At 38.9% G+C, this 14,941-nt stretch overlaps 2 long non-coding RNA genes across 2 annotated transcripts; both read right to left on the reverse strand.

The window, feature by feature from the left end:
• Window positions 1–6,153: 6,153 nt before the first annotated feature.
• LOC143747215 (uncharacterized) lies at window positions 6,154–7,248 on the reverse strand. The gene is made up of 3 exons (XR_013206693.1): window positions 7,171–7,248; window positions 6,988–7,107; window positions 6,154–6,212 (listed from the first exon to the last, which is right to left on the reverse strand). It is a non-coding gene; the product is annotated as an uncharacterized LOC143747215 (long non-coding RNA).
• Window positions 7,249–7,792: 544 nt separating this feature from the next.
• Window positions 7,793–10,084, reverse strand: LOC143747216 (uncharacterized). The gene is made up of 4 exons (XR_013206694.1): window positions 9,783–10,084; window positions 9,547–9,615; window positions 9,206–9,305; window positions 7,793–8,065 (listed from the first exon to the last, which is right to left on the reverse strand). It is a non-coding gene; the product is annotated as an uncharacterized LOC143747216 (long non-coding RNA).
• Between the last annotated feature and the right edge of the window lie 4,857 nt (window positions 10,085–14,941).

Below are 14,941 nucleotides of genomic sequence, written 5' to 3' on the forward strand. Positions count from 1 at the left end.
TCAGGACCTACTCATTGTCGTAATCATACACTAGATCTAATATTATCACATGGAATCAATGTTGATGCTGTTGAAATTCTGCAGCAGAGCGACGACATCTCAGATCATTATCTAGTGTCATGTAAATTACATTTAGCCAAGGCTGCAAAGCCAACTCCGTGTTACAAGTATGTTAGACCTATCACTTCTGCCACTAAAGATTGCTTTATCAATAATCTTCCTAATCAGTTTCATCGTCTCAGCATCCCAGATAGCTTAGAAGAACTTGATTTTGCAACAGAAACTTTTAACTCTCTCCTTTCCAGCATTTTAAACACAGTTGCTCCGTTGCGCTTAAAGAAGATTAAAGAAAATAGTCCAACGCCGTGGTACAACGAGCACACCCGGGCCCTTAAGAGAGCAGCCAGAAAAATGGAGCGCAACTGGAAGAAAACAAAACTAGAGGTATTTCGGATTTCATGGAAGGAGAGCTCGATTGCTTACAGAGAGGCTTTAAAAGCTGCTAGATCCGCTTATTTTTCAACCCTATTAAAAGAAAATAAACATAATTCAAGGTATTTATTTGAAAAAGTGGCTACACTAACGAAAAAGAAAGTTTCAAGCCCAGAAGTTTCCAAGAAACACAGCAGTAATGACTTTATGAACTTCTTCACTTATAAGATTGATAATATTAGGGACAAAATTATAACTATGCAACCGTCTACTACAGCATCGCATCAGGCAGTTGCATTATAGTCTCCCTGAGGTAAAATTTGATTCATTTGTTGCCATAGGAAAGGAAGAATTTTGCCAACTCGTTAATTCATCTAAATCGACAACATGTATGTTAGACCCTATACCGACTAAACTACTGAAAGAGATGCTTCCGGAAGTCATAGATCCTCTTCTTAACATCATTAATTCGTCTTTGTCCCTAGGATACGTACCAAAAACCTTTAAGCTGGCTATGATTAAACCGCTTGTTAAAAAAAACGCAACTTGATCCTACAGAATTAGTCAATTACAGGCCGATCTCAAATCTGCCTTTTCTGTCAAAGATACTAGAAAAGGCATTATCCTCACAACTGTGTTCCTTTCTTGAAAGAAATGGTATCTGTGAGGATTTTCAATCAGGATTTAGACCGCACCATAGCACTGAGACAGCTCTCATTAGAGTCACAAATGATTTGCTCTTATCATCCGATCGTGGTTGTATCTCTCTATTAGTGTTACTTGATCTTAGGTCTGCATTTTGACACCATTGACCACAACATTCTCTTAAATAGACTAGAAAACTATGTTGGCATTAGTGGAATTGCATTAGCATGGTTTAAATCATATTTATCTGACCGCTATCAGTTTGTAGCAGTAAATGAAGAGATGTCTTATCGATCACAAGTTCAGTATGGCGTACCACAAGGCTCAGTACTAGGACCGCTGCTGTTCACTCTGTACATGCTACCTTTAGGAAATATCATTAGGAAACATAGAATTAGCTTTCACTGTTATGCTGATGATACTCAGCTCTATATTTCTTCCAAACCTAACGAAACTCACCAATTAACAAAATTATCGGAATGCATAGTTGATATCAAAAATTGGATGACTAGTAATTTCCTACCACTAAATTCTGAAAAAACAGTGATTCTAATTATTGGACAAAAAACTTCCACACGTAATAACCTAGAATACCGTCTAACACTTGATGGCTGCTCTGTTAAGTCTTCGTCGTCAGTTAGGGGTGTGCTCTTTCATACCAATCTTTCAATTGAAAGTTACGTGTCTAGTTAGGGTTAGGGTTAGCATTTTTAACTAACCCTAACCCTAACCGCATTTTTCCATCTTAAAAATATATCTAAATTACGTCATATGCTCTCATTGACAAATGCGGAACAACTAGTTCGTGCGTTCATGACATCAAGGCTAGATTATTGTAATGCTCTACTGGGTGGTTGCCCTGCACGCTTAATAAACAAACTACAGCTAGTTCAAAACGCAGCCGCTAGAGTTCTTACCAGAACCAGGAAGTACGACCATATTAGCCCGGTTCTGTCAACACTGCATTGGCTCCCTATTAAACATCGTATAAATTTTAAAATATTGCTGATTACTTACAAAGCACTAAATGGTTTAGCTCCCCAGTACTTGAGCGAGCTCTTAACGCATTATAGTCCTTCACGTCTATTGCGATCTCAAAACTCCGGCCAGTTGATAATACCTAGAATATCTAAATTTGACTGCTGGCGGTAGATCCTTTTCCTATTTAGCACCACAACTTTGGAACAGTCTTCCTAACATTGTCCGGGAAGCAGACACAGTCTGTCAGTTCAAAGCTAGACTAAAAACACATCTCTTTGACCTAGCATTCACATAACACTCTATAGACTTCTATAATTCAATATTAGGCTGCTTAGATTAGGTCAGCCGGAACTGGGAACACTTCCCTCAAATCCTGATGTACTCGTTACATCATAAGAAGAATGGCATCTACGCTAATTTTAGTGGCTTTGTTTATCCCGAGGTTTTCCCACAGCCTGCCGGATCCAGGCCGTTTCCAGATCTGACGAAGGACCCGATGACAATGCAGTTCTGAAGTGCCAACTAGCCTCTCCCTATGGAGGATCCCTATACCACTCTACAGATAAAGCGTTGTGGAATTTTTCGGGATGTGAGAGAACGGCGCGAGGCCGGTGGTCCTATTGCTAATGAGAAACACCTGTGAAGCACACCAGTCTCGCATCTCTCACGGAGAAGCGGAAGAATAAAGGAGGAGCGACAAGGTTGATGATCGAGAGAGAAACAGGCCTGTATTTTAGTTGTGTTTTGGTTTTTGTATTTGTATTTTATTTTAGCCAGCAGTCGTCCACAAGGGGCTGCTGGCGGTATTTTGGTTAGTTTGAGTTATTTTAAATAAAGTTTTGTTGATTGTTCGCCGGTTCCCGCCTCCTTCTTCCCTGAACATTGCTAAACTTATTAAACAATCATTAATAGGAAGTGCTGTCGTCAAAAAAAATACTGAACATGACCGCTTCATGTAACTGCTATTTAAAGGGAACATGAGAACTTCACTGTCACACTTCAGCATAGAGTGTGAAACCATGGAGGTCTTTAAGTTGTGTTGCCTGCGTGTGAATGTCATGCAGTCATGAAAAATACCACATAAAAGAATTTCAGTGCAAACATAATTTAATTGTCTGTAAATTTCCTGTTCTTAAATGAAATTAAATAACACGCATACATTAATAAATCCAAAAATATAATGTAATGTAATTCTATGAGTATATTTTAAAAACTTGTATACACGTGACCCATGCTGGAAAAATGAGTTGGAATGCCCACGGGCTGATTACAAGCTACTGGCAAAACAAGTGAAAATTTATTAGCCCGGTTCTGTCAACACTGCATTGGCTCCCTATTAAACATTGAATACATTTTAAAATATTGCTGATTACTTACAAAGCACTAAATGGTTTAGCTCCCCAGTACTTGAGCGAGCTCTTAACGCATTATAGTCCTTCACGTCTATTGCGATCTCAAAATTCTGGCCAGTTGATAATACCTAGAATATCTAAATCGACTGCTGGCGGTAGATCCTTTTCCTATTTAGCACCAAAACTCTGGAACAATCTTCCTAACATTTCCGGGAAGCAGACAGTCTGTCAGTTCAAATCTAGACTAAAAACACATCTCTTTGGCTTAGCATACACATAACACTCTATAGACTTCTATAATTCAGTGTTAGGCTGCTTAGATTAGATCAGCCGGAACTGGGAACACTTCCCATAAATCCTGATGTACTCGTTACATCATAAGAAGGATGGCGTCTACGCTAATATTAGTCTCTCTGTTTATCCCGAGGTTTACCGCAGTCCGCCGGATCCAGGCCGTATCCGGATCTGATGATGGACCTGCTCCTGGACACGACGACAACGCAGTCCTGCAGTGCCAGCCTCATCAACACACCTACCCATCACACACACACACACAAACACAAAACACACACACACACACACACTAACCTGACCCCTAACCTACCCATCACACACTCACACACAAACACACACACTAACCTGACCCCTAAACCTACCCATCACACACTCATACACACACAAACACACACACACACACACTAACCCGACCCCTAAACCTACCCATCACACACACACACACACACACAAACACGCACACTAACCCGACCCCTAAACCTACACATCACACACACACTAACCCGAACCCTAAACCTACCCATCACACTGTAACACCTCCTTTCTTTTAAAGATGTTACTCTGAGGGGTTCAACAGATTTTTGACATGTACTGATAAATAAATATCTTCACAAACAAATATTGAACCTCTTTTATCCCCCCCCCCCCCCCCCCCCCCCCCGTGATAAACACTGGCTACAGCACGGGACTTCAACGCGAGACTACAGCTTGCCGTCTAAAAGACTATTTAGGTGAGTTGAAACAATGGCTAAGTTGCTAAACGTATCTTGTTCACATGTAGGGTCCCTGTTCATGTTGGACAGACATTTTAATTGCATTTTGTGTCTGTTAAGAGGCTCAAAAACGCTCTTTATGTCCATGCCCCCATAGCTGCCGTTTTAGCTGGGTGGGAGCTCTGGGCATTCGCGGTCGCAGCTCCGCGTAGCAAGCACCAATCCGGTTCGTTTTTTTTTCTATAGTCAGTACTCACAAAGGTCTAACGATCAAGATTAACTTAAAATTTGCCCGGAGTTCTCCTTTAATTGACAGACACGGCCCCCTTTAAATGCACCTAGAAGTCGTGACTCCTGGCAATGAATAACGTCAGTCATCCGACTAAATTAACACTGCGGGATAACAATAACAGGAAAGACAGTCATCAATAGGCTATTCCACATAGCGTTTTATTTATTTATTATCACAGAACATATTAATCAAAATTCACACCTTCCCAGCCCGGGTAGCCTAGGCTATATGAGCACCATACAACAAGATAACTCCTGAGTTTTTCTTTAACTCTAATGCAGTTAGAAATTAACAAGCAGTCAACGATCTAACAAAAATTAACAGCTGTCGTCAAACAAAAATGATTAAAAACCGAATAAAATCATTCACTGCCACACAGGCAAATGACAAATCGCTTAATAGCCGAACTAAATATTAATAAAGTGTAACAACGTTTGTGACTCACCTAAATTCGCTTTAACATAGTCCTCTCCTCTTACATTTACTCTTCAAAGTAGTGATTAAAACGTAGAAGAAGCAGAATTTCGAAACGTTTGTCCGACAGTCGATTTCTCCTGGGAGTAAGAACGAGACTCCCGAGGCTGAAAAGTTTCTCCACGGGTGCGCTGGAGGGTGGTGGGGTATTGAAGCGCAGAAACACTGTCTTGATCTTGGGGAACTTGTTCAACATATCGATCTCGACACCTGACTTAAAATACTCAGCAATTTCAGTGTCCAACGTCACCGTTATGTTCTTTTCCTTTTCGTTGACAAATTGAAAATTATGTGCTTACTTCCATACTGCAAACGCTGTCTTCTCCGCCATCTTGCCGGGAGTTCGAAAAAACACACACACACACACACACACACACACACACACACACACGGGGGGGGAGCATAGACATCATGTCTATGGGGGGGAGCAGGCCAGGGCACAGACGTATCACAGCCATTGACTTTATGATTACAGCACTTCGGTTACTCGGTTACCACCCGGCAATAGCGCCCTCAAGCTGCTCCTGTTGTTACTACATGTGACCCCAAATACATTACACTAGCACACCAGCAACAATAAAATACAACAAGTCACGTTTTGTCCGTTACAACACACACACACAAACACAAACACACTAACCCCTAAACTTACCCATCACACACAAACACCGACCCCTAAACCTACCCATCACACACACACACACTAACCTGACCCCTAAACCTACCCATCACGAACACACAAACACACACACTAACCCGACCCCTAAACCTACCCATCACACATACACACACACACTAACCCGACCCCTAAACCTACCCATCACACACACACTAACCCTAACCCCCGACCCCTAACCCTACCCATCACACACACACACACACAAACACACACACACTAACCCGACTCCTAACCCTACCCATCACACACACACACACACATACTAACCCTAACCCCCGACCCCTAAACCTACCCATCACACACACACACACAAACACACACACACACACACACTAACCCGACTCCTAGACCTACCCATCACACACACACACACACACACACACACACACACACACACACACACACACACACACACACACACACTAACCCAACCCCTAACCCTAACCATCACACACACACTAACCCGAGTCAAGTCAAGTCAAGTCATCCTCATTTATATAGCGCTTTTAACAATGTAGATTGTTTCAAAGCAGCTTTACAGAGATAAACATATAATTTAAGGTAACAGAGATTGGTTTGGTTTTATAGTGGTTCTTGAAAAATGTTTTTTCCAGCTAAAGTTAGTTTTGATTGATTCACTTCCGTCTAAATGATAGTTTGTTATTAAATTAGGGGCCGCTAAGACGACACCGTTCTCTCTAAACAGACTTTAAACGTGAACCTGTGATAGACGCTGATGGCGTTCACATGTGCATTAAGAATTGATTCTATAGTTATGTGCGTTTGAATATATGTGCGCAGGTTTGTAATTCCTTACACACCATGCCTAAACAAACTGCTTGTCTATAAATTTTGATGCAGAATTTTATTTTATCTTATCCCGACCCCTAACCCTACCCATCACACACACACAAACACACACACTAACCCGACTCCTAGACCTACCCATCACAAACACACACACAAACACACACACTAACCCTAACCCCTAAACCTACCCATTACACACACACACACACACTAACCCGACCCCAAACCCTAGCCATCACACACACTAACCCGACCCCTAACCCTACCCATCACAAACACACACACAAACACACACACTAACCCTAACCCCTAAACCTACCCATCACACACACACACACTAACCCGACCCCTAACCCTAGCCATCACACACACTAACCCGACCCCTAACCCTAACCATCACACACACACACACACACACTAACCCGACCCCTAACCCTAACCATCACACACACACACACACACACACACACACACACACACACACACACACACACACACACACACACACACACACACACACACTAACCCGACCCCTAACCCTAACCATCACACACACACACACACACACACACACACACACACTAACCCGACCCCTAACCCTACCCATCACACACACACCCCAGCTAGAAATTTTTTGTTCTAAAAATGTTCTGAGAACATTACCATGCAGTGTTCTAATAATGTTTTCAGCGGGTAATTTTATTTTGGTTCCCAGAATGTTCTCCTAAAAGCTAGGATAACATTCTCTAAAAACATTTAAATATGTTTAATGCTAACATTGTTAGAACATTATTCCCAATTATTCCCTAACGTTCTTATAACATTTTCAGCGGGTAGTTTTATTTTTGTTCCCAGAATGTTCTCTTAAAAGATGGCATAACATTCTCTAAGAACACTCTAAAAATGTTTTGTGATGACCTGCTATAAAGGTTTAATCATAATATTTTTAGAACATTACATCTCCTAACATTCTTATAAAGTTTAGCGGGAAGTTTTATTTTTGTTCCCAAAATGTTCTCTTAAACAAAAAAGATGTGTAGCTATAACATTGTTAAAACATAAAATTTTATTAATCTCAAAACTAAAACATCAAAATCTAACAGGTTTATAAATGGCATCCACATAAATTATTAGAAGTTCTGCGTACAGTAAATGCCCAACATTACATGAAGAACTCAGTCAAGTCCAATGTGCAATCATGCGTCTCGACTGCAGTGTTTGCTCAGAGCGCTCATCATCAGTCTTTGCTTGTCTTGGTTCTTGCAGAAGAATAATACAGTCATCTGTATTAATATGTGTTCTACTGTTCTCTCTTCTAGTTGTCCAGCTGCTCTCCCAGTTCGCAGCAGTGAACTCTATTCTCTGTGTGCATGGTAGGGTTTTTCCTCATAGCCTATAAAAGAAGATCATGCATCAGTGTTAACAGAAAGAATACAAATACATACATATTAAGATCACAAGCAATATTTACATTGAAAACTTTAAAATTAGCCAGCCTAATTAATAATCAGAAATTATGTAAAGACTTAATTTATTGAAAGTATAAATATGATACCTTATGAGTATCTTTTTTGTTTCTGTAATTTAAAACATATACTTAATCCATTATATACATGTTAATAACACAACTAGAGGCTAAATTATGTGAACAAGCTTTGATGTTGGCTTGAGAAGCCTGAACCTCGAACCAGTAATGGAACTCAGGTCGCCGTGAGCACAGCTCCAGCATGGCACAGCGCTGCCCATGAGGCTATTGCTCTGACTTAACAGCGCTTATATTGTCTATGGATCGTTACATTTCTTACAGATTTCTGCTTGTTTTAAATCAGATGCAGATAAAGTAGCACTGCATTTGAATGCATTGGCGATAGAACAATTTCTAGAGTGAATTAATCATACCTGTAAGTGCAGCATCTCTTTGCTATTAGTGAAGCTGTACGTTTTAGTTACTTCAAAAGCAGAAAGAAACATGTCCTAAGCTAGTTATTTTAGTCAATAAAGTTTTAAATATGGATATTTTTCTAACAAAAACGCATCGCTTTGCTTCAAAAGGCCTTTATAACCCCGCCAGAGCCGAGTGGATTACTTTTATCATGGATGGATGCGCTTTTATAGACTTAAAACAGAAACGGCCATTCACTGGCATTATAAAGCTCGGAAGAGCCAGGACATTTTTTAATATAACTCCGATTGTATTCGTCTGAAAGAAGAATGTCATACACCAAGGGTAAACTTGAGGGTGAGTAAATCATGGGCTAATTCTCATTTTTGGATGTCTTTTGTCTTTTGGATCCTTTATGGTCTGTGTTAGGTGCTTTTAGCACTAAAGCTCTTGGAGTTAAGAGTTGAACATTTTTGTCTCAGAAATCAGAATAATAATAATAATAATATTTAGTTTAAATACGTTAACAATATGTTGGCTTTCTTAAACCAACATAATTATTTCCTAACATTTGAACAAGATTACTATAATCTGTACTATAATATAAAGGTAATTCTATGAAGATTTACAACAAGTTACAAAACCACCTACCAGTTACAAGGCTCTTTAGCTCCCATATCCATTCACCTCTGCAGGTTTATGTTTCCCAGATTGTGTCCTTTACATTGACCATCAGCACCAGAGTAATTACCTGAAATATTTTAAAACATGGTCCGTCAACATACAATGATATTATAAGCACATACAATATTTGCTAGAAACACAAAAGACTGAAAACGTTTTAGACTGAATGCTCTTTCCAATTTTCCCATTACCTCTTTATGAATTACTGATATATTATTAACTTTTACTTTCAAAAGACATTAAGATTAACACTTTTAAGTAGCAAAAATAGAATATTCGTATGCATAGAACACAATATTATAGACTACCTTTGTTGTAAATGGAGACTTTATTGCGTCATCGGCGTTATATTCATCTTCAAACAGGCAGTTTGGAGTCTGGATTAAAACAAATCTAGCTGTTATTCAAAAGTAACATATACTCAGATTTAATGCGACTGTCTTACAATTCTAAGAAAGTAAAATCTAACACTGAAAGACATTGATATATCAAAGATAAGAGAAAGCTATATATAAACTGAAAAATACACAACCAAAAAACTTACAGTTGTGAAAGAGCTCTTCCGTTGACCAGGAGTTCTGTTGTTTGGCAATTTGTCAATTTAGACAACGGACATTTTGCGCCGATTTCTTCAATAAAAATGTTACTTTCTTTGCGCTGTTTGTGGATTTCAAATGTTCTTACGTCATGAGAAATTCACGCTGTGATTGGTGGTTTTAAACGTCGATCCACAGTGGCCCCCGATCAGCTTCTCTTCTCTTGTAAACACATTTCGCCCGCAACAGTTCACACAGTTCAGAGTAATATCCTCAAAACACTTTACAAATGCATTGCTGTTTTGATAATGTTCCTCTTTTACTATGGAACATTATGCCAATATTTTATAGGTTAAAATAATTCTATAATCTGTACTTAAACAGCTTCGCTAAAATATCCTTAAATTGTTATGAGCTTTTGTTACACATCATATTATGAGATTTTGTCATCTCAGGCCTCAATGATATCCTCAAAACATTTTACGAACGTTGATATGATAATGTTCCTCCTCTGCTATTATGGAATATTGTGTCAATGTTTTATTGAGAACATTGTATAATCTGTTATCTCAACAACATTCACAAAACATCCTCAAAATGTTACAGTTAAAACGTTATATCTTAGTTTACATTTAACCTTATAGGAACATTATTTGAAATGAGAAAACATCCTTAAAACATTCTTTGAACATTACATTCAAATTTTTTATTTAAAACATTAACCAAACTTGTAGGGAATGTTAGCCTAAGTTCTGAGAACGTTCCCTGCTAGCTGAGACACTAACCCGACCCCTAAACTTACACTCACACAAAACTTTCTGCATTTTTACATTTTAAAAAACCTTTATTTACTTTATTTTTTTTAACCAGATTTGCAAACGAGGACGTCCTCGGAGAACAAGGTTTTGGTCACTTATGGGTACAAATTTGTCCCCAAAATATAGTTAAGTAGGTGCACACACACATACTATACATATATACATATAATAGATATCTGTAGGGGAACTGCAAATATTTCATCAGTTTCCTCTTTTTCTCCAAAATGTCCAAACACTGGCATTTGTTTAAGAACATCACGATTGCATCAGAGCGCACAAAGTACACATAAACAAGAGCTATACTTGTGATCAGATCAACAGAGATTTAAATGTTTAGTGTACTATTTATAAATCAAGCTTACTATATGGTAAAATACAGCATGCATTATCTGTCTAACAGCTTCGTCTGTTTTGTATGCTTGGTTTCATACAATTTGTCATGTGTCATAACAATATGTGCCTGTTTATGCTTTTGAAGCAAGATTGACACTTTATGTGTCATCGCCAGCACACACATGGCAGTGTGTTTCTGTGTAGGTCTTTGTCTTTATCCACGTCTTCTAGAGAGGTAAGTTAGATCTGCACTCTGATTTGGAAATGTGGAAATTTCCTCTTATTGACGAGGAAGCTTGTCTGTGTGGGATTAGGGTTTCCCCCATAACCTGTCCATAAAACAGAAACACAGACAACGGTCAACTGCCTATCCCTCTTTTCTCTACTTCTGTCAGCTAAGCCTTTCACATTTAATATATTCTTTCATCATCATCATCATCATCGTCATGATCATCCATAGGAAGGTGAGAGCCGAAATTCCATATTGAATGTTTTCATCCTAGCATAGAAATATGAATGGATGGATACTTGATTAGTAACATGTTTATAACATATATTATTGTGGGACAACATCAAAAAATGCAGAGATGTGTTGAGTTCAAAGATACAGATTTTTGATTTCACTTGTTTCCTAAAATCACTATTATAATTTATTGGAGTTTACAGAATTTAGAGATTCTTGAGATTCTGTAAATCAATATGTATTCATGTTAATGGATGTGTTATGTTGGTTTTTTTTAAACAGTTTTTTCTTGTATGTCTTTTTGTATTCATTGTCATGTTGTGTATTCTGATGTATGATCTTTCCTGATAGCGTCTCTTTGATATTGGCATGTGCATTGTCATACTTTCCATGAGATTAATCCTTAACTCTGCACTGGCTCTGAAAGGTAAATATGAGTTTATACAACACTATATAATACATGTATGTATAAATATATCAGGGGCGTTTTCCAAGGGTGGCAGTGCCTAAAAAATTGGATGAGAAAATATTAGAAAATGTGACATTAAAATAGTAAAAATGAAACCTGTCCAACAGCGACCCCCGAAGGTAAGGGTGCAGTGGGAGTCCGTGTCTCTCGTGCCCCTGACACCATTGACTTTCAACACACACCCTAAAGCGTGCGCTGGGGTTAGTGGGGGGTAATTGAGAACGAATGGGGCAAAGTCACATGAGAATAGGCAACACTATTATTGTATGTAGTTGGTTATGGTTGAATATGATTGGTTCGTGCGATAAATCCTGCCTCTTGTTTTCGTGTGCATTCGGAATCGGTCTGAATGAGCCAAATGATGCCGTTAATGGGACTAATTAAAAACGTAAATGAACAACTCAGCCATTTAGATATCTCCGCTTTGTCATATCAAAATCAAACTTGAAATGGGCAGAAAACATGATGACTGAGGGTTTTTAGTGAGCAATCTGCTTGGTGAAATTAAAGGTACATCTCCGTGTCTTTGACAGTGTTTACTGAGCTTAATAACTGATGAAAATAAGTTGACTATTAAAAGAAGAAAAAAAATTCTCTAAATTGTTAAAGGGAACCCGACTACTGCGGCATATTGGTCTTACAAGATTAACGTGGGCGTCAGCTATAAAAAGGTGATACAAAAACACACCAAATGTTTTTGTTTTTATTAAAAAAAGCTGAAAATCCGTTCACTCGTAGGCCGCCATAGTTATTTACGTATCAATGCATTCTGGGTAGTGACGTGTATAGGTTGTAGCCGGTTATAGCCTAGCCGCTATAGCAGCTTCGTTTATGGTTTTTCCAACCTACTGGCGAGCTAGCTAAGTTTTGACAGTAGCGATATGAACACGTCTGCCGTTCAGACTTTTCAGTTTGAACCCGAGCGCACCGTAGGCTTAAATCAGGAGAATAACGACGTGCGTTAATGTCTGTGCGGCAACTGCTTGCCAATGCCAAGTGAGAATGACAGCGTTTGCTGTAAAGAGCTCCACTTTTTGTCACTTTTTTTATTATATATTCCCATCAGAATCACAATCAGCTTTATTGGCCAGGTTTGCGGGGTAATCAGGATGCTCTCTGTCTTTCATGCGCTTCATGAGGTGACGCACACTAGCACACAAACACGCAAGGTCTCTCGCTCTCTCCCTCTCGGCCGTGCGCGCGCTACACAGTTTGGAGCACAGTATGTGCGCGCTCTTGCTCGCGAGCTCTAGATTCCGGGAGATTTGAACTAATTTGCGGTTATCAGGGAGCCGCTATCAATATGCGGGAGACTCCCGGGAGACTTGGGATGTCTGCAGTTGCCGCACAGACACCATATGTTTTGCCGCACTCTCGCTTCCTCAACTCTCTGATAATCTTCATTTTCATGTAACTCTTCTACTCAGCATAGTAATCATGAGGGTCCTGCTAAACTGTCCCCCTGCATAAATCTATATATGACCTCGGTACACCTGCATACTTCTATCATGTCCTTACAGGCTCCTATTACTGTACAAATTGGTTCCACAATGGCAAAGTGGAATAGACCTAAACGCAACTTGGCTCGTAGACCTAACCCATCTAATCTACTTATCATTCCTAAGAAATCATCTGTCCCTGTGGAAAAAAACATTTTTCTTACAGTAAAACTCGCTCTGCTAAATATCAGGTCACTCATAAAAAAGTCTTTTTTAATTAATGATCTTATTTCCTCATATAAACTTGATTTTTTACTTTTAACTGAAACTTGGCTTGATTCAGTAAACTGTAATAGTACTCTGATTGAATCTTCTCCCTCCGACTATAACTTTATAAGTGTCAACAGTGAAAATAGACGTGGGGGAGGAATAGCTAAAATTTTTAAAACTTCTTTTCAGTGTCAACTGTCATCTTATGGTGACTATGCTTCTTTTGAATATCTTTGTGCTGTCCTTAAAAGTTGTCCAAAAATCTTGCTGCTAACTGTATATAGACCTCCTATTTTATCAGTTGCAGTCTTCCTTGAAGATTTCTGTGAATTGCTCTCTGAAATCTGTTTTCACTTTGACAGCATTGTTATATCAGGTGATTTCAACATCCATGTAGATAACCCTGAAAACCAGCATGCAAGAGACTTTTTGGCGCTGATCGATGCCTTCAATTTGACACAACATATACAGGGCCCCACTCACTCTCAGGGCCATACACTCGATCTGGTCATCACAAAGGGTGTAACTGTTTCCACATCTGTTGTGGATCTAGCCTTATCTGATCACTGTTGTATTTTCTTTGAAGTCTGCTTGCTCCCCTATTGTCAGAATAACTCTATTATGATCAGAAAGAGAGCTATAAATGACAAAACTTGTGCTCTTTTTGAGCAAACACTCTTTGAGGCCAAAAATTCATCTCCTAAGACTGCTGATAACTTGTTGGAAGATTTTAATTTAAGAATGACAAATATAATGGATGATATTGCCCCTTTAAAACTGAAAAAAACTATTGGAAAACAGAAAGCTCCATGGATGAATGATCCGTTAGTTAAACTGAAAAAGAAAGAATGTAGGAGAACAGAAAGGAAATGGCGTAAATCCAAACTTAATTCAGACTATCTGATCCATAAAGGGACACTTTACGAATACAATTCTGTAATTTGTAAAGCAAGACAATCTCATTTCTCCACTATTATCAATAGTAAAGCTAATAACACCCGTGCGCTATTTTCCACCTTTGAGAAGTTAACAAATCCTTCACCTTATCTGGCTCCTGAACTACTTTCAGTTGAAAAGTGCAATGAAGTAGAGAACATAAGACATCATATCGAATATACGTCGCATAGCATCTCTCACTTTGAATCACCAATTAGTCTGAGGAATGAGCTCAGCATTTTTTCAAATTTCAGCCCTGTTGACCTCGACACTCTTGAAAAGACTGTACAAAGTCTGAGTTCCTCCACATCTGAGCTGGACATTTTACCAACTAGCTTTTTTAAATCTGTGTTTCATCTAATAGCAACTGATGTGCTTTTAATAACTAATACCTCTCTACTGAGCGGCGTATTCCCTAAGTCCCTTAAAATAGCCATTG

This window comes from Siphateles boraxobius, unplaced genomic scaffold (genome assembly GCF_051911475.1).
Source record: "Siphateles boraxobius isolate OS27281-9 unplaced genomic scaffold, OSU_SipBor_1 100, whole genome shotgun sequence".
In the NCBI taxonomy this organism is placed as follows: domain Eukaryota; kingdom Metazoa; phylum Chordata; class Actinopteri; order Cypriniformes; family Leuciscidae; genus Siphateles; species Siphateles boraxobius.